Raw genomic sequence first — 17576 nt, 5'->3', positions numbered from 1 at the left:
AAGTCGAAAGTCGAGTTTTAAGAAAACTGAAATAATCGCAAGACCGAAAAATCGCATTTTTAGATTTAGACCATAATCGAATAGTCGAAAAATCGATTATTGCTTTCCATTACCTATCCCTAATTTGAATTATACATTATTATTATTGCGCTTCTTAACGCTAATGCTTCCCTCCTCAGTTTAACTTTTAAATGAGCCGATCCACAGTACTCCATATAAATGTTTGTAACCTCAGGCAAAAGAATACCAAATTGAAGAAAATTGCATGTGCTAAAGTTATAAAGTACCCATTTGTGCATAGAACTAAACTAGTACATTTTATTTCATTCCGAAAAAATCTTTTCATATCGATCATTTCCGTAAAATGTAAGTTTTCGTTAAATTGTAATAGAACCTTGGCCAGTGAACTTTATAGTCGAGTAGAAAGGAGTCTTTGTAGACGAGTAAAATTATGTTAAAGGCATGCTAAACCTTCAAGACTGGAATTCAGGAAGTAGATGTTAAGGCTTCGTAAAGGAAGTCTCAGAACAGGGATGGTCCGTACCACTATTTGTTAGGGTTTCGACTGTAAACAGGTTGTAAAAATCGAAAACGGCGTATACTTGTATAATAGGTATGGAAAATTAAAAGTCATAAACCTTTAAGATCTTTGATAATTTGTATTAATTTCTTTCATTGTCTCCTTTTGCATTAGGTGAGGCGGAGGCGTGCTTTCATGGTATAATATCGGCTATAAACTGTGTACCTAATCAAACTATTGTGACTTTTCATTCACCAAAAATTGCACTCTTCGACAACCAAAATTACACTTGAACCGGACTATATACGTTTGAGAGTATAGGCAAAATGGAGTACAATGGCATTTTTAATTTTTCGTTTTCTCATCGTTTTGACCTTTTAGAGGTCAAACAAATTTCAAAGGTCAACATTTTTCAAAAAATATTTTAAATACTTGTACTCATCGTACGATGCTGGTATTGGTGACATAATAAAGAGGAGAGTCAGGCTTTATATAATAATTATAAATTATTGCATTCCAGAATAAAAAGGACATTAAAAATATCCCTGAAAAATTAAATCAAAAGTGAGCATTTTGGCAGGCGCATATCTCCTAAACCGCGAAGAATTTGAATTTGCTCATGGAGCCAAAGTTGTAGATCTTGTCATAAAGAACATCAATTATGGACAAATGAAATCCACCAAACCTTATTTTCAATGTCAAAATCGTCAAGTGAATACCATAGAAAAACTTATAGAAGATGATGAAGATGATGGTTGGTGGAATTCATGTTGTCAACATTTGGTATAGCCAAATTTAGGTGTTTTGCGGATTTTAGCTACAATTTCTAAACGAACGATTGAAAACCCCACTCCCACTTTTAGGTGTTTTGAGGAGTTTAACAACATTTATTGGCCGAACTACCTATAATCTGTAAGGTTCCCAGTGGTCACAAAATTTATTCACCAAACATTGTAAAATTGTCAACATAGATCCACACTTTGATTTAGGCCCCATATAAAAGTGCCACCCGATTGAAGATATTTTAGATGAATTTTCTGGTCTAAGACCAAGAATATTTATTTCACGAAACAAAGTATCTTGTTGTTGTAGCAAAATGTTAGTTTGTATACATAATTCAGTTATCAGGTTCTGATACTTCTGTATCCAGAAGACAGTCCACCAGATCGGCTGCATACTAGCAGGTTTGATTATTCTTCCATTGCGTAGCGCCTATTGCTTGATAAGAGGTCAGCAAGTTTTCTTTTACAGCACCCTTAGTGCTGCCGGCCAGCGATTTGATAACCTCGTCGCAAACGATGTCGAACGATACATCCAATATCTTGGGCTACTTAGTGGTTGGTTCAGGGGGAGCCTCATTTCAGCAATCCAGGTGGTGAACATTGTGGCAATGGATTTAGCTGGGGATATTTTTATATTCCCGACGCCAAGATCGTATAAACATCCGATCTCTATGCCGCCTAAAGGGTGTGAAAGGTAGAGGTTAAACAGTTCCTGAGGTATTACCCCGCCTTGGAGACCTCCCTGTTTCACTCTACCTGTTTTGGCCTTCTTATTTCAGAATTATACAAGCGTCTGGCGTCCACACCTATAGTTGATTACCGAAAGTTTGAATCACGGCTGGAGGAAAGTCTCTATATCCTTGGACAGTAAAACTCAACCCTGGGTTCGTTCACTGGCCTGTTGACTTCAAGAGTAAGTTGTCGAACTCTTGGGTCTTCGTACGATGGAGCTTATCACGTCCATTTGGTAGTCCCGGTGCTACTGCTGGGAAATTCGGTCTGATTTCGGGTATTCGAAAAGCAGGTATGTAGCGAGCGACTGAAGTAGTAATGATGTCCCGGAAAATTCTCTCAGTTATCCAAGGATTTGAGGGAATGGAAAGCTCTCTGAAGCGCTGATTGTTAAATTCTATGAACGATTGCCAATCTGCTTTTCCATAGTTTAGAACAGTACGGCGGCCAGAGGTTATGAAGTCGGGTGGTCTGTTTACGGCAGCTTTGCCCAAGAATTTCCATCAATGTTTTAGTATGTGTGTACACGCAGAGAAAAAATATTTTTCGCTTTTGTTGGAACAAAAATATCTGTTTTGGTTCCAAAAATGTATTTGTTTTGTTCAAACATTGTAATCCAAATCCAAAAATACCATCTTTTGTTCCAAACATAGAAAACAAAAACAACTTTCGAATTTCCGCAATATTGTAAAAATCGTTAAAAATACCGATTGTAGGAACTATCATAATCTAATTTTGTTTAAAAAAGTATTGTCAACCCAGAAAACCAGCACAGAAATTTTTGATTTGAGTGTATATACTTCTCATATACACTTTTCACATAACTTGGGTATAAATGTCGCGTATAATATTGTAATCATTGATGAACACAATACATGGTTTGCTGCATTGGCTGACAACAAAGACAAACAAAAAGCCACAAGCACCCACCACAACATAAGGAATAATTAAACACCATAACCAACTCCAGTATAACACCAAACCTCAAAGCACAATGAAGATAGAAGAATGAAACAAAACAGAAACAAATAAAAACAAGAGTCTCATTGTTGGTATACATACACACAAAAACAAAGATAAAGGCATCATGTCATACAAACAAAACTCACCATAATTGTTTTTTTCAAGACGGCATCGAATAGCGAGAGAAGAGAAAATATTGTCGAAGAAAAGAGAGAACTATTGTCCAGTTGACAAAAACTATTTTTGGATTTAACAAAACCCAATTGTTGGAATCACAATACTACATTTGGAATTTAACAATATCTTTACAATACATATTTTGCTCTTCGAATATTGTTGGATCAATCATATTTTTTCTCTGCGTGTATGTATCGGTGAAGAAAACAACAACCACATGATGTTTATTGTTTGTTTTCATTCACTTACACTGTAAGTGAGAGAGCGAAGCAAATGCAAAAACCACTCAGTGGGCGCCCTCACTATACTTCTTTGCAAAGAAGCCCGTAGCTGGTTTACGGAGACGATAATCGGACGATGGTCTGAACCAAATGACATGACAGGTTGCCAGGATACGTGGAGCGCCTTCATTCACCATGCGAAACGTGAAGCTATCAATTTGCTCGTCCAGCTCTGTATCCCTCTTGTCATTACCTAAGCGGAATGTCAAACCTCATGATGGACATTGAACCAGACGGGTTATTGCCCTCTAAAGCACACTAATGTCGGGTATATAACGCAAGGCACAACTATTAATCGGCGGTATTTACACCTTCAGCAACTCTGCCTTGACTGTCCCACACTTTACTGCTACCCCCAAACATTCCGCGTATGGGTCACTAGGGTCAAACTCAAGGGAGATAGGTCTGTACTGGAGAGTCTGGTGTATAATGAAGGCAAGTCCTCCTCCTTCTAAATCGTTGTAACTATGTTTTGTAATGATGTTTTTCCGAGGCGCTGAACAACAACTTGGTTTGTCAGATGCTGCGTTGTGAATCGTATTCCGACGATGAAGTTAGAGACACGCTGGGAGATGCTCTGGCGAAGCAAGCGGCAACATAAGTTCTATCGCAATAGTCCTGGAGACGACTGAAATACATCTGAAGTGCACACATACCCTACATCCTTCAAATCGTATATAAGGCTCCCTTCAGTTCGTCTATAAAGACTCCCTTCAGTTCGTCTATGAAGACTCCATTCAGCTCGTCTATGAAGACTCCATTCAGTTCGTCTATAAATACTCCCTTCAGCTCGTCTATAAAGACTCGCTTCAGTTTGTCTATAAAGAGATCTCCCAAACCATTCCCTAAAAGTAAAAATTTAGTGACATGAAGTCAATTGCCACTTCCAGCCCAATTCAACACGTTGTGCAAAAGTGCGTATAAGTGTGAAAGTTTGTCTCGTTTAATACGAACTTATCTTAATTCTTAATTAAATGCACACACAATTACACATTTAATTGAAGCTACAGTTGCAATATCTTGCTGTGTAGTTTTCAGCTGGCAAAGAGGAGGCCACCGACAACAGTATTGGATTAAAATGTTATTCATAATCATTATAATCAGTGGCAATTTTGTTGTAGCTGTTGTTATTCGTTTCGTATTAATGCTCTCACATATTGTCAAAGGCTTGCCGTAGAATGAACGTATTTCCGTATGTGCGAATGTTTATCGGAGGGTGCCAATCGCACTAACATTAACATTTATAATTTATACATTTTTAATAGGTGACTTTAATGGTGACATTTACATACATATTTCTTAATCAAATAGTCGTATTTATGTTTATTTACTCGCCGGACGGCAGAACAAATATGAATTGTGGCCGTTTGGTGTTGTGTGGTGGATATTTAAATATTTATTTTTCTTTGTTGTAAAGCGTATGATAGGCAGACATATTGTCACAAAGTGCAGCATTGTAACGCGTGCACGATGTGTATGTAAATTGTTTTTTATTGTAAAGTGAAAAGGAAAGAAGAAAAAACAAAACATGTTTCACAGATTAAATTTTTTATTTTCTATTTGTTTCAGGATTAAAATAAAAACAACAACAACTACAGATAAACGTGTGCAAACTACGACAAGTTTCGCAGCCGAGTGAGTGGTGAAAATTAACTGGTAAGTTAATTTAATTTGTAGTTTTTATACACATACGTACATATGTACATCATGAGTACACCCTATAACACTATATGTAGATTGTATTACGAGATTGTTGCTAACGAGTGAAGATAAAGAAGTCAATGTAATTCTATACGCCTAACTTTGTCCGTGACGCCGATATTCTTTCATAGTGTGGTTAAAGACGGACTTCAGATCCTTCAGCTCGTCTATAAATCCGACTTTCAGCTATTCCATAAAGACGACCTTCCCGTCGCCTATAAAGGCGATCTTCAGTTTCCTGCCGCTTGTCTTTCGGCTTCTTTAGACCCCTCCTGAAGAAAGGGTGCTCCTTTAGACCCTTCCTTAAAGAATGGGTGCTTCTTTAGACCCTTCCTTAAAGAATGGGTGCTTCTTTAGACCCTTCCTTAAAGAATGGGTGCTTCTTTAGACCCTTCCTTAAAGAATGGGTGCTTCTTTAGACCCTTCCTGAAAGAAGGGTTTTATTTAATCTGACTTTTGTACATCTCGATTTTTTACGCTCTCGTAAGTGTTTCATCGTCTGTTCATCCCTTTTCCTCTCTAATCTAGTTTTTGTTTGGCCCACCTAATTTATAGTTGTAACCCTGTTCAGAAGTTAGTAAAAAATTATTTTATATACTCCTAAGAGCAAATTTGCCGAAGTGCATATACTGTTGGGCCCACTGTTCAAAAACGGTGGGGGATGCGTCCACGGGATAATTTTTTTTGGAATCAGCATCGAAAGTACCTATAGGTCATGCTTTTCGGATAGTTGTAACCCTGTTCAGAAGTTGGTAAAAAATTATTTTATATACTCCTAAGAGCAAATTTGCCGAAGTGCATATACTGTTGGGCCCACTGTTCAAAAACGGTGGGGGATGCGTCCAGGGGATAATTTTTTTGGAATCAGCATCGAAAGTACCTATAGGTCATGCTTTTCGGATAGTTGTAACCCTGTTCAGAAGTTGGTAAAAAATTATTTTAGATACTCCTAAGAGCAAATTTGCCGAAGTGCATATACTGTTGGGCCCACTGTTCAAAAACGGTGGGGGATGCGTCCACGGGATAATTTTTTTTGGAATCAGCATCGAAAGTACCTATAGGTCATGCTTTTCGGATAGTTGTAACCCTGTTCAGAAGTTGGTAAAAAATTATTTTATATACTCCTAAGAGCAAATTTGCCGAAGTGCATATACTGTTGGGCCCACTGTTCAAAAACGGTGGGGGATGCGTCCACGGGATAATTTTTTTTTTTTTGAATCACCATCGAAAGTACCTATAGGCCATGCTTTTCGTATAGTTCTAAACCTGTTCAGAGGTTGGTAAAAAATTATTTTATATACCCCCAAGAGCAAATTTGCTGAAGTGCATATAAAGACGACCTTCAGCTCGTCTATAAAGACGACCTTCAGCTCGTCTATAAAGACGACCTTCAGCTCGTCTATAAAGACGACCTTCAGCTCGTCTATAAAGACGAACTTCAGCTCGTCTATAAAGACGACCTTCAGCTCGTCTATAAAGACGACCTTCAGCTCGTCTATAAAGACGACCTTCAGCTCGTCTATAAAGACGACCTTCAGCTCGTCTATAAAGACGACCTTCAGCTCGTCTATAAAGACGACCTTCAGCTCGTCTATAAAGACGACCTTCAGCTCGTCTATAAAGACGACCTTCAGCTCGTCTATAAAGACGACCTTCAGCTCGTCTATAAAGACGACCTTCAGCTCGTCTATAAAGACGACCTTCAGCTCGTCTATAAAGACGACCTTCAGCTCGTCTATAAAGACGACCTTCAGCTCGTCTATAAAGACGACCTTCAGCTCGTCTATAAAGACGACCTTCAGCTCGTCTATAAAGACGACCTTCAGCTCGTCTATAAAGACGACCTTCAGCTCGTCTATAAAGACGACCTTCAGCTCGTCTATAAAGACGACCTTCAGCTCGTCTATAAAGACGACCTTCAGCTCGTCTATAAAGACGACCTTCAGCTCGTCTATACGTCCTTAAGCTCCTCTATAAAAACTACCTCCGATCAGATCCATTACAGTTTTGGTGTAATGTTCTTTCCTATCAACCTTAGCCTTCTTGTTTATTTTGCATTTAAATATTTTTAATTATTTATTTTTTGTTTCAAATTGAATAACGCTTGACGCTTTTCATTAGTTCAGCATTTTTGTTTTTAATCAACTGCAAAGATTTTTCGTAGCGATAAGTAAGATTCAAACTGACATTTAATATGGCAACTGGATCGAAATAGTTGGCGTGTCAAATGCTAACGACTGTCATACCGAGATAACACTGCAATGGAATGCCGATCAATTTGCCTACACCCAAGTGTAACAAAAGGGCGTCAATTGGACAATGTTGGGTGTTAACACCTAATATTGAGATAAATCGTTTTTTCAGGTGTGCATTTCAGTTTAGTTATCAAGCCAAACAGCCAAAGCTCGGCGCGGGGCTTTTAAACAACCATTTACATAAGGATTTTAAAAAGGTTATTAAGATAAAAAGCTAAAGTTCCTGTCATGAGATTGCATCTGATTTAACTCAATTAATTAAATTGAATTAATTTTTTCTTCTCTTGACAGGCAAAACAAATATCTAGCAATAAGTTATGTGAGTCTGCCTCGAACTTTTTAAGGTGTGGTGAAATGAACCTCTAATTTCCGTATATCATTGTCTTTCTTTCACATCATATAGTTTTGCAATGTGTCTCTAATGTTCTAGCCTCTTCAGCAATTGTCCAAAACCACCATGTCTAGTTGATCTCCTCAAGCTGTTGTAGGGTACGTTACCTTGACCGCACGTACCATTTGAATGAGCATGTCGAGTGTATTTGTTCCGTTGTCATTTGTTTGCATAAATTTCCCTCATCACCCTGGTATTTCTTAAAAAAAGAGAAATGCCTGATGATATTGGGAAATAAGTGAATGACACGACATGCAGCAGCAGCTCCATCATTGCCATCACCATCATCTGCATTAGCAGCAAAATAGACATTTATTTTGAACTGGCTGAAATGTTACGTGTCGTCGTCGTTCCCTGCCACCATGGTATGGCCAAATACATACAAACAGCAACACAAACAACTACATAGTGAATATTTGACAAACGCTTTCCGTACTTGTAAGGATTATTTCAAAATCTTTCATAAGACCCCCAGTTGCATAGCCCAATGTCCATACATAGTGAGAGTGGCAGTGCGAGTGTGATGTATAATGACATACATGGAGTTTCCGACATACGACATCATGAGTAGCTAACAGCAAGCTGGCAGTTTGGTTTGCCAGCTATTGATGCATGTATCAAAATATGCTGTTGTTGTTGTTGCAGTTTGTTATTTGCTGTAATGTCGAGATAAATTGCCTAATGTTGGCTGACAGTGTCGTGTGTAATTTTTTTGGGTTTTGTTTCTTTCGTTCGTTTTCGTTTCACTTATTCTCCATAGTTGGACTTCTACTGTCATGAGGTTTCTATTGGCATGGGATTTGGTGGACCAGAAATATCATCCAATCCAATGAAATCAACTTGAAAATGCAACTGAGGCATGAGACAGGCAGGCAGGCAGGCAGGCCGAAAAGCAATGGATATGCAGCAGTTGGACCCTAAATAGAGTCTATTTGCTTTGGCGTACTTTTTTATTTTTTGAATAGACTTCAAATGTGAAATGTGGTTGTAGTACGAATGATGTGGCTTCTGCTGTTGTTGCCACTGCCAAATGCCAAGCTTGTCGAAATGCAACACAGCCATTTATGCACAAATTATCCAAAATGCCAAAATGACAAATAATCTCAGTTTTGTCAGAGTTTGTCAGCAGAGCAAATATGTTTTTTACATTGGGATTTCGGGCAAATGCAAAACTGTTGTGACTCAGTGAATACGAATGAAGTTATGTCCTGAAAGGGAGAGATAAGTTAAGTTGAGCAAATAAGTTATATAATAGCAAAATTAGAGAGGTCATATAAGACCATTTGATCTTCTCAAACAAGACCAAATGATTCTCTCATAGAAGATCGGTTGGTCCTCTCATAGAAGACCAGTTGGTCTTCTAATAGAAGGCTAGTTGGTCTTCTCATAGAAGACCAGTTGGTCTTCTCATAGGAGACCAGTTGGTCTTCTAATAGAAGACCAGTTGGTCTTCTCATAGAAGAAAAGTTGGTCTTCTCATAGAAGACCAGTTGGTCTTCTCATAGAAGACCAGTTGGTCTTCTCATAGAAGACCAGTTGGTCTTCTCATAGAAGACCAGTTGGTCTTCTCATAGAAGACCAGTTGGTTTTCTCATAGAAGACCAGTTGGTCTTCTCATAGAAGACCAGTTGGTCTTCTCATAGAAGAAAAGTTGGTCTTCTCATAGAAGACCAGTTGGTATTCTCATAGAAGTCCAGTTGGTCTCATAGAAGACCAGTTGGTCTTCTCATAGAAGACCAGTTGGCCTTCTCATAGAAGACCAGTTGGTCTTCTCATAAAAGACCAGTTGGTCTTCTCATAGAAGACCAGTTGGTCTTCTCATAGAAGACCAGTTGGTCTTCTCATAGAAGACCAGTTGGTCTTCTTATAGAAGACCTGTTGGTCTTCTCATAGAAGAAGACCCATTGGTCTTATCATAGAAGAAGACGTATTGGTCTTCTCATAGAAGAGGACCCATTGGTCTTCTCATAAAAGCAGACCCATTGGCCTTCTCACTGGCGACCTGTTGGTATTCTCCTAGAATACCAGTTGGTATTTTTATTTTAGAATATCAATTGGTATTCTCATGGAAGACCTGTTGGTCTCGACGTCTCCTAACTAACAACTTCTCATAGAAAGCCGACAGGTCTTATCACAGAGGACTAACAGATCTCTTAGACGATCAGTAGACCTTCACATAGAAGACCAGAATCAAAGAAGACCAGTAGGTTTTCACATAAAACATTGCATACCTATTGCTCCTCTCATAGAAGTCCCATTGGCCTTTCCTTCAAAGACCAGTCGAAGATCATTTGGTCTCCGCTGAAAGTAAAGGTGCTTCTATAAACCATTTCTGAAAGGAAATGTGCTTCCTTAACCCCTTTCCAAAAGAAATGGTTCTTCTATAGAACCTTTCTGACAAAAAGGGTGCCTCTACTGGCCCTTTCTGACATAAAGCATGCTTCTATAGACCCTTTCTGAAAGAATGGTTGCTTCTATAGACCCTTTCTGACAGAAAGGTGCATCTACAGACCCTTTCTAAAAGAAAGGTTGCTGCTATAGACCCTTTCTGAAACAAAGGGTGCCTCTACAGACCCTTTCTGAAACAAAAGGTGCTTCTATAGACCCTTCTGAAAGAAAGTTTGCCTCTATAGACCCTTTATGACAGAAGTGTTTTTCTATAGAACCTTTCTGACAGACAGGTTGTGTCTATAGACCCTTTCTGGTAGAAAGTATGCTTCTATAGACCATTTCTAAAACAAAGGGTGCTTCTATAGACCTTTCTGAAAGAAAGGGTGCTTATATAGATCCTCTCTGACAGAAAGTGTGCTTCTACAGACCCTTTCTAATAAAAAGTTAGCTTCTATAGACTCTTTCTGAAACAAAGGGTTCTTCCATAGACCCTTTCTGAAAAAAAAGGGTGCTTCTATAGACCCTTCTGAAAGAAATTTTGCCTCTATAGAACCTTTATGACAGAAGTCAGACAGGTTGTTTCTATAGACCATTTCTGGTAGGAAGTGCGCTTCTATAGACCATTTCTAAAACAAAAGGTGCTTCTATAGACCCCTTCTGAAAGAAAGGGGGCTTATATAGATCCTCTCTGACAGAAAGTGTGCTTCTATAGACCCTTTCTGACTGAAAGTGTGCTTCTATAGACCCATTCCGACAGAAAGTGTGCCTCTATACACCCTTTCTGACAGAAACAGATACTTTCTTATAGAAAGTGTGCTTCTGAAACAAAGGGTCCTTCTATAGACTCTTTCTGAAAGAAAATTTGCTTCTATAGACCCTTTATGACAGAAGTGTGTTCTATAGAAACTTTCTGACAGACAGGTTATTTCTATAGACCCTTGCTGAAAAAGGGTGTTTCTATAGACTCTTTCTGACAGAAAGGGTGCTTCTATAGACCCTTTCTGAAACAAAGGGTGTTTCTAAAAGAAAGTGTGCTTCTCACTTTTCGCCTGAACCAACTTTAAATGGAAGGTGCTTACACCTGGGAAGTTTTTGCGGATTCTGAAAAAGCAATGTTCATAGGTGAGAAAAATCAAAAAAAAAAAAACAAAACAAATCACCGGAGTGCTTTTTAAATGAATCACATTTTTAATGTTTTTTTAGGTTCTCACGTTTTTGTTTGGAAACCGCAAGGATTAGAGAAAATGTTGTAGCAGTGAAACTTCTCTACAAGATTGATCTTTATGATATTTTCGTAGGTTTTACCATTTTTGAGATATGGGAGTTCAAATTGGGACAATGCACTGACTGTATCGCCTCTTTATAAAACAATGTCATGACTGTAATTTCCCAACTTAAACTTTTATATCTCAAAAATGGTACAGCCTAGGAAAAAAGTAAAGCCAATATTGTAGAGAATTTTCACAGCTATAACATTTTCCCTAGTCTCGTTTCGATAAGTCTTGCCATTTTCAAACAAATTGCGAAAACCTAACAAAAAACCTAAAAATGTGACCTGAACTTCAATATCTCAAAAATGGTAAAACTTAGAAACAAAGGTGAATCCTCTTGAAGGTCAATCCTCATGAGAAATTACACAGAAACAACATTTTCTTTAGCCCCATTTCGATAGGACTTTCGATTTCCAAGCAAAATCGCGAAAACCTAAAATAAAACTAAAAATGTGAGCTTTGACCGCGATTTATTTAAAAAGCCCTCCGGCGATTTTTTTGTTTGTTTTTTATGCCCTCAGCATTTATGCTAACGAGGGTATATACACTTTTATACGGGCAAAATGTGCCTCATCAAAATAATGGTTTTAGACCCCAAGTATGTTCGGACGAAATTTGTTTCAGACAATTTGGAGTCGATTTAGCAATGTCCGTCCGTCTGGCTGGCTGGTGCGCATGATAACTCTCGAATGGATAAACCGATTTGGTCCAAAACTTGGCATTCGCAATATTTTGTCCAAACTTAGTTTATGTTCGAAGATGGATTATATCGGTCCACTCCTTCCGGTACTTCCCCCACAAAAGTTCGAACATGTTCGGAAAATTTGTGCGCACGATAACTCATAAAGGGAGTAACCGATTTTGTCCAAAGTTTGCACATCCTGAAATTGCTACCAAACATAGATGAGGTTCCAATATGGACTCAATCGGTCTACGCCTTTGGGTACCTACCACACGAAATTTCGGATAAGTTCAGAATAGGACCTGCTCTCGAATCGCCTCGACTTGTGTTGCAACAACTTGTATTCACTGCCCTCCATACGACGGTACAAATTTCATCAGGGGGAAGTCCATACTTCCTGAGAAAATAACCTGAAGGATGCTAAAAGCCCCTATGACACCTTGTGTAGTGGTTGGAGCGCAAGATAATTCTCGAAGGGATCTGCCGATCCAACATTTGGCCTTCGTAATATTTTGTCCAAACATAGTTTAAATTCGAAGATATGCCATATCGGTCCACTCCTGCAGGTACCTCCCCCACAAAAGTTCACAAATGTTCGGAAAAATTGTGCGCACGATAACTCTTGAAGGGAGTGACCGATGTAATCCATACTATGCACATCCTAATATATCTACCAGATATAGATTAGGTTCGAATATGGACTATATTTATCTACTCCTTCTGGTTCCTCTCACACAAAATTTCGGATAAGTTCACTTTAAGACCTGCTCTCGAATCACTTTCATTTTTGTTGAAGCGATTTGCACTCGCTACCTCCATTACGACGGTAAACGTTTTTTTCAGAGGCAAGTCCATATTTCTTGGGAAAACAGCCCGAAAGGTGTAAAAAAAACCCTATGTCACTATATGTGGCGGTCAGAAAGCACGATAACTCTCGAACTGTTCAACCGATTTGGTCCAACATTGGATCTTCGTCATATTATCATGGGGCAATACCGGTCCACAACTTCCGGTACTTCTCCTCAATATTTAAAAAAAAATGCCACTAAAATACTATGACGATATCACTTGAATGGGGCAACCAATTTGGTCCAAACTTTGGATCTCCTTATATTTTTTTTTTTTTCAAAATTTAGTTTAACTTCTAAAATGGTTCGTCATATTATCATGGGGCAATACCGGTCCACAACTTCCGGTACTTCTCCTCAATATTTAAAAAAATGCCACTAAAATGATATGACGATATCACTTGAATGGGGGGGGCAACCAATTTGGTCCAAACTTTGGATCTCCTTATATTTTTTTTTCAAAATTTAGTTTAACTTCTAAATTGGTCCCTATCGGTACTCGCTAAGGGTACCTCACCCACAAAAGTTCAACATTTGTGTCTTAGTGCAGTTAATTCCTAATCCAGATTTTTGTCGGCAAGTTCAAATGTCCAAAAAGGGCCACAAAATTCTGAAGAGACCTTAAATACATTCGATCTGCCCGTAGGTGAAAGTTTCACTTCACGTTGGCTGAGGGTATATATCTGTCGACAAAGCCGACTGATACTTTTTTACTTGTTTTTTTTTTTGATTTTTTTGATCTATGAACATTGCTGTTTCAGAATCAGGAGCAACTACCCGGGTATGCACCTTCCATTTAAAGTTGGTGCAGGCGCACCGTGTTTTATAGACCCTTATATTAATACATACTTTAAAAATGTTTCCAACCTTAAACCGACAATAATTCTTTCTTCTATAAAATTCACTTGAAACTGAATAACTTCTTAATATACACCAGTAGCAACAATGAGAAAGTCTCCTTCCCTTGCTGATGGGACACTGTAAAGCCTATTGCTGGTTTGAAATTCTCTTTCGTAACTGTTTTTTTCTTTGATCTTCATATATCGCCTACCCTTCTCCAAGTTTCCAGTTCCTTCTAGGAAAAACTTTCTCCAGGCTTCTCCAAAGAAGAGCATGCCACCCACAAACGTTAATGCACTTTGGCCTTTTTGATGATAATCTTCCTAGTATATCTGAAATACATAAATTAAACCATTATCCTTTGCAAAATTACATGCCACCTCCTCGAGGCAAAGACCTTGAGCTTAAAATTAGAATACCACGAATTTCATAAAACGCATGTTGACGATGACCATACGACATTTTTAATAGCACATATGTATGTACATACATACATATGTACAAACCATAAACTGTGTCATACGACACTTAACTGTGCGGCATTTTAGTTTTCTTTATGATTTAATTTGAGTAGAAGAATATCATTAGGAGGCCGCAAACAAACACATGTTTTAATGAGTTTCTAACACTTCAGTACACCCCATGACAGCCAGCCAGGGAGCAAGCGAGCGCCCTTTTTTGTGATCACAACATGAAATTTCACCAACTGCTGTTTGGCCACCATAAAAAAACAACAACAAAAAGGCAACATTAACATGGTTAATGTGTTTCATGACTCCATAGATGTTTGGAGTTCATTACTTCAAGAGGTTGTTGTACTTATCCGCAATTAATGTTTGTTGTTTTTTTTTTTCTTTCGTTTTGTTGGCACAATCTTTAAAATGTTAAGGCACAATTCATATGAAAAAGGCTATCTAAGCATTTTGCATTTCCAATTTATGGATGGATAAAGTGTGGCTATTGCCACATATGTACATAAATATGTACATATGTATGAACATGTTTTTTTATGGTACATCTTCTAAATGCATGGACCGCACCATATTTGACACTTGTCCCAATAAATTTGTCTCCAAGTGAAATGGAAACAATTCAAATGAAGAGCTTGAATTCTTTGAAAGATGATTTTGCAATGTGACAAAGTCATGTCAAGTTGCAGAAGTCCAATTTGAAATTATGACAAGGAAAATTATGAACGGTGTAATTTGTAGGTACATTTGGAGATGCATACGCGATAGAAAATCTATACCGAGGGTTCAAAGATTAAAACTGGAACAGGTGCAGACACAGCGCTATCCTAGACTTCAGAATTCCATAAAAGTTGAATGATAATTAAAATGGCCGCAGACCGTATAAACAATAGACAAGTAAAAAAGTATCAGTCGGCTTTGCCGACAGAGATATACCCTCAGCATGTGTATATTGAAACAATTTTTTCCCAAATACGTATGTATTTAGGGGGTTTTAAAAATTTTGGGCGTTTGAACAGACAAAAATGTTGATTAGGATTAAAGATCAAAAGTTTTGCGGAGGAGATACTAAAAGGAATGGATCGACATTGACCGTTATGGAAGTGGATCTCCAGCCGCAACATATGGTGCCACAGGGGGTTTTTACACTCTTCGGGCTGTTTGCTCAAGAAGTATGGACTTGCCCCTAAAAAAAAACGTTTAACATCGTAAATAAGGCAGCGAATGCAAGTTGCTTCAACAAAAATCAATTTGATTCAATATCAGGTCTTAAAGTCAACTTATCCGAAATTTTGTGTGGGAGATACCGGATAGAGTGGACAAATATAGTCCATATTTGAACCTGATCTATATCTGGTAGATATATTAGGATGTGTAAAGTATAGGACCAATTCGGCCACTCCCTTCAAGAGTTACCGTACGAACATTTTTTTCGAACATTTTTGAACTTTTGTGGGGGAGGTACCTGAAGGAATGGACCGATATGGTTTATCTTCAAACTTAAACTATGTTTTGACAAAATATTACTAAGACCATATTTTGGACCGAATCGGCAGATCCGTTCGAGAGTTATCGTGCGCTCCAACCACCTTACACGGTGTTATAGGGGTTTTTTGCAACTTTCATGCTATTTTCTCAGGAAGTATGGACTTGCCCCTGATGAAACTTGTACCGTTGTATGGAGCGCAGTGAATACAAGTTGCTAAAACAAAAATCAAAGCGATACGAGACATGGCCCTAAACTGAATTTTTCCGAAATTTTGTGTGTTAGGTACCCGACGGAGTGGACCTATTGAGGCCATATTGGAACCTCATATTACTCTGGTAGAAAGTTTACACTATACAAAGTATGGACCAAATCGGTCACTCCCTTCAATAGTTATCCTGCGCACAAACTTTCCGAACATTTTCGAACTTTTGTGGGGGAGGTACCGGAAGGGGTGGACCGATGTAGCTCATCTTCGAACTTAAACTATGTTTGGGCAAAATAATACGAAAGCCAAAATTTGAACCGAATCGGTTCATCCGTTCGAGAGTTATCGTGCGCTCCAGCCAGCAGGACAGACAGACAGACGGACGGACATGGCTAGATCGACTCCAAATTGTCTGAAACACATTTCGTCCAAACATACTTGGGGTCTAAAACCATTATTTCGATGAGGCACATTTTCATCGTATCAAAGTGAATATACCCTCCTTAGCCTAAAGGCTGAGGGTATAAAAATGGGACATTAATGGGCCAGTGACCCTCTATGTCGATAGTCAAGCGGCCTTAAAATAACTCATTAAAAAGCCTTAGAGACCTTCGTAACTTGATGTTGGGTATTTGCGACATTGAAGAAAATCAAAGGGCTGATGAAAGGGGGCGTCACGGATCGGCTTAACACAATATTATAATTGATAATTCGATCTGGTACCAAACAGATATCGGGGTAAGTTATCGAGTTCATCGGTAATTTTAGTCTGGGATCGAATTAACATTTTTAGGTGCAGGTTGTCTTCGTGACCTCTAATACGGCGTTATAATATTGTCGAGGGCAAGATAATTCCTCGTCAATATAGTAGTCGCGAGGACAATCTGCAGCTAAAAATTTCAATACGGAATTTTGTGAAAAATTTTGCCATTTTGTGATAGAGGAATCTAATCGATGTCTCGAAGAAATATTACGCAAAATCAGTTACTCACTTCGAGAGTTATGGTGGGCACTAATTTAGTGAAAAACTTCTCTGGGGGATGTACCTATAGGAGTGCATCGATCGGCGAACTTCATCTAAGTTTGAACTATGAATTTCAAAATACAAAGTTTGGAGTAAATAGGTGAATATGTTCGAGAGTTATCGTGTGCACCAGCCAGCCAGACGAACGGACCCAGCTAAATCGAAAAACGTTATTTCGGTGAGGCACATTTTTGATCACCTGTCCTCGTTAGCCTAAAGTCTAAGGGTATAATTAGTAAACGAAAGTTTATGTTTTCGTAGGTTTGATACCGTAAATTCAAGTTTTTTGTTTTAAACCGACTGTTTAGATATTTCTAAAAAAATACTAGATGAAGCGAACATCGATGGCTTTCTGGCTCCACGCTTCTTCTTCTTGAGGAGCATAGGGCCTCTGGCTCCAATCACACCTCACAAATTATTACACTTGTTTCTATTTTTCAAAATTATGGTCTTGGTTCATCATTTCCACCTTTCTCATTTTATCTCGCAATAGAATGTAAAGAAAATACCCTTCAAACAACTACTACAACATAAATTACAGAGCATAATTATTT

The 17576-nt window shown here is 38.4% G+C and overlaps 1 protein-coding gene across 4 annotated transcripts in view; it reads left to right on the top strand.

Moving 5' to 3' along the window:
* The window catches only part of Sulf1 (Extracellular sulfatase Sulf1), a 426412-nt gene that overhangs the window by 243468 nt on the left and 165368 nt on the right, over positions 1-17576 (top strand). For all 4 annotated transcript variants that reach the window (XM_073988582.1, XM_073988620.1, XM_073988566.1 and 1 more), the window contains one exon: positions 5025-5111. The gene's annotated coding sequence lies outside the window, so the exon portion shown is untranslated. The remainder of the gene's footprint in view (positions 1-5024; positions 5112-17576) is intronic.

This window comes from Musca autumnalis, unplaced genomic scaffold, assembly GCF_047663935.1.
Source record: "Musca autumnalis isolate F117 unplaced genomic scaffold, ASM4766393v1 scaffold_1, whole genome shotgun sequence".
Taxonomy (NCBI): Eukaryota; Metazoa; Arthropoda; class Insecta; order Diptera; family Muscidae; genus Musca; species Musca autumnalis.
Note: the sequence above shows the minus strand (reverse complement) of the source record. Positions and strands in the feature narration are given on the sequence as shown.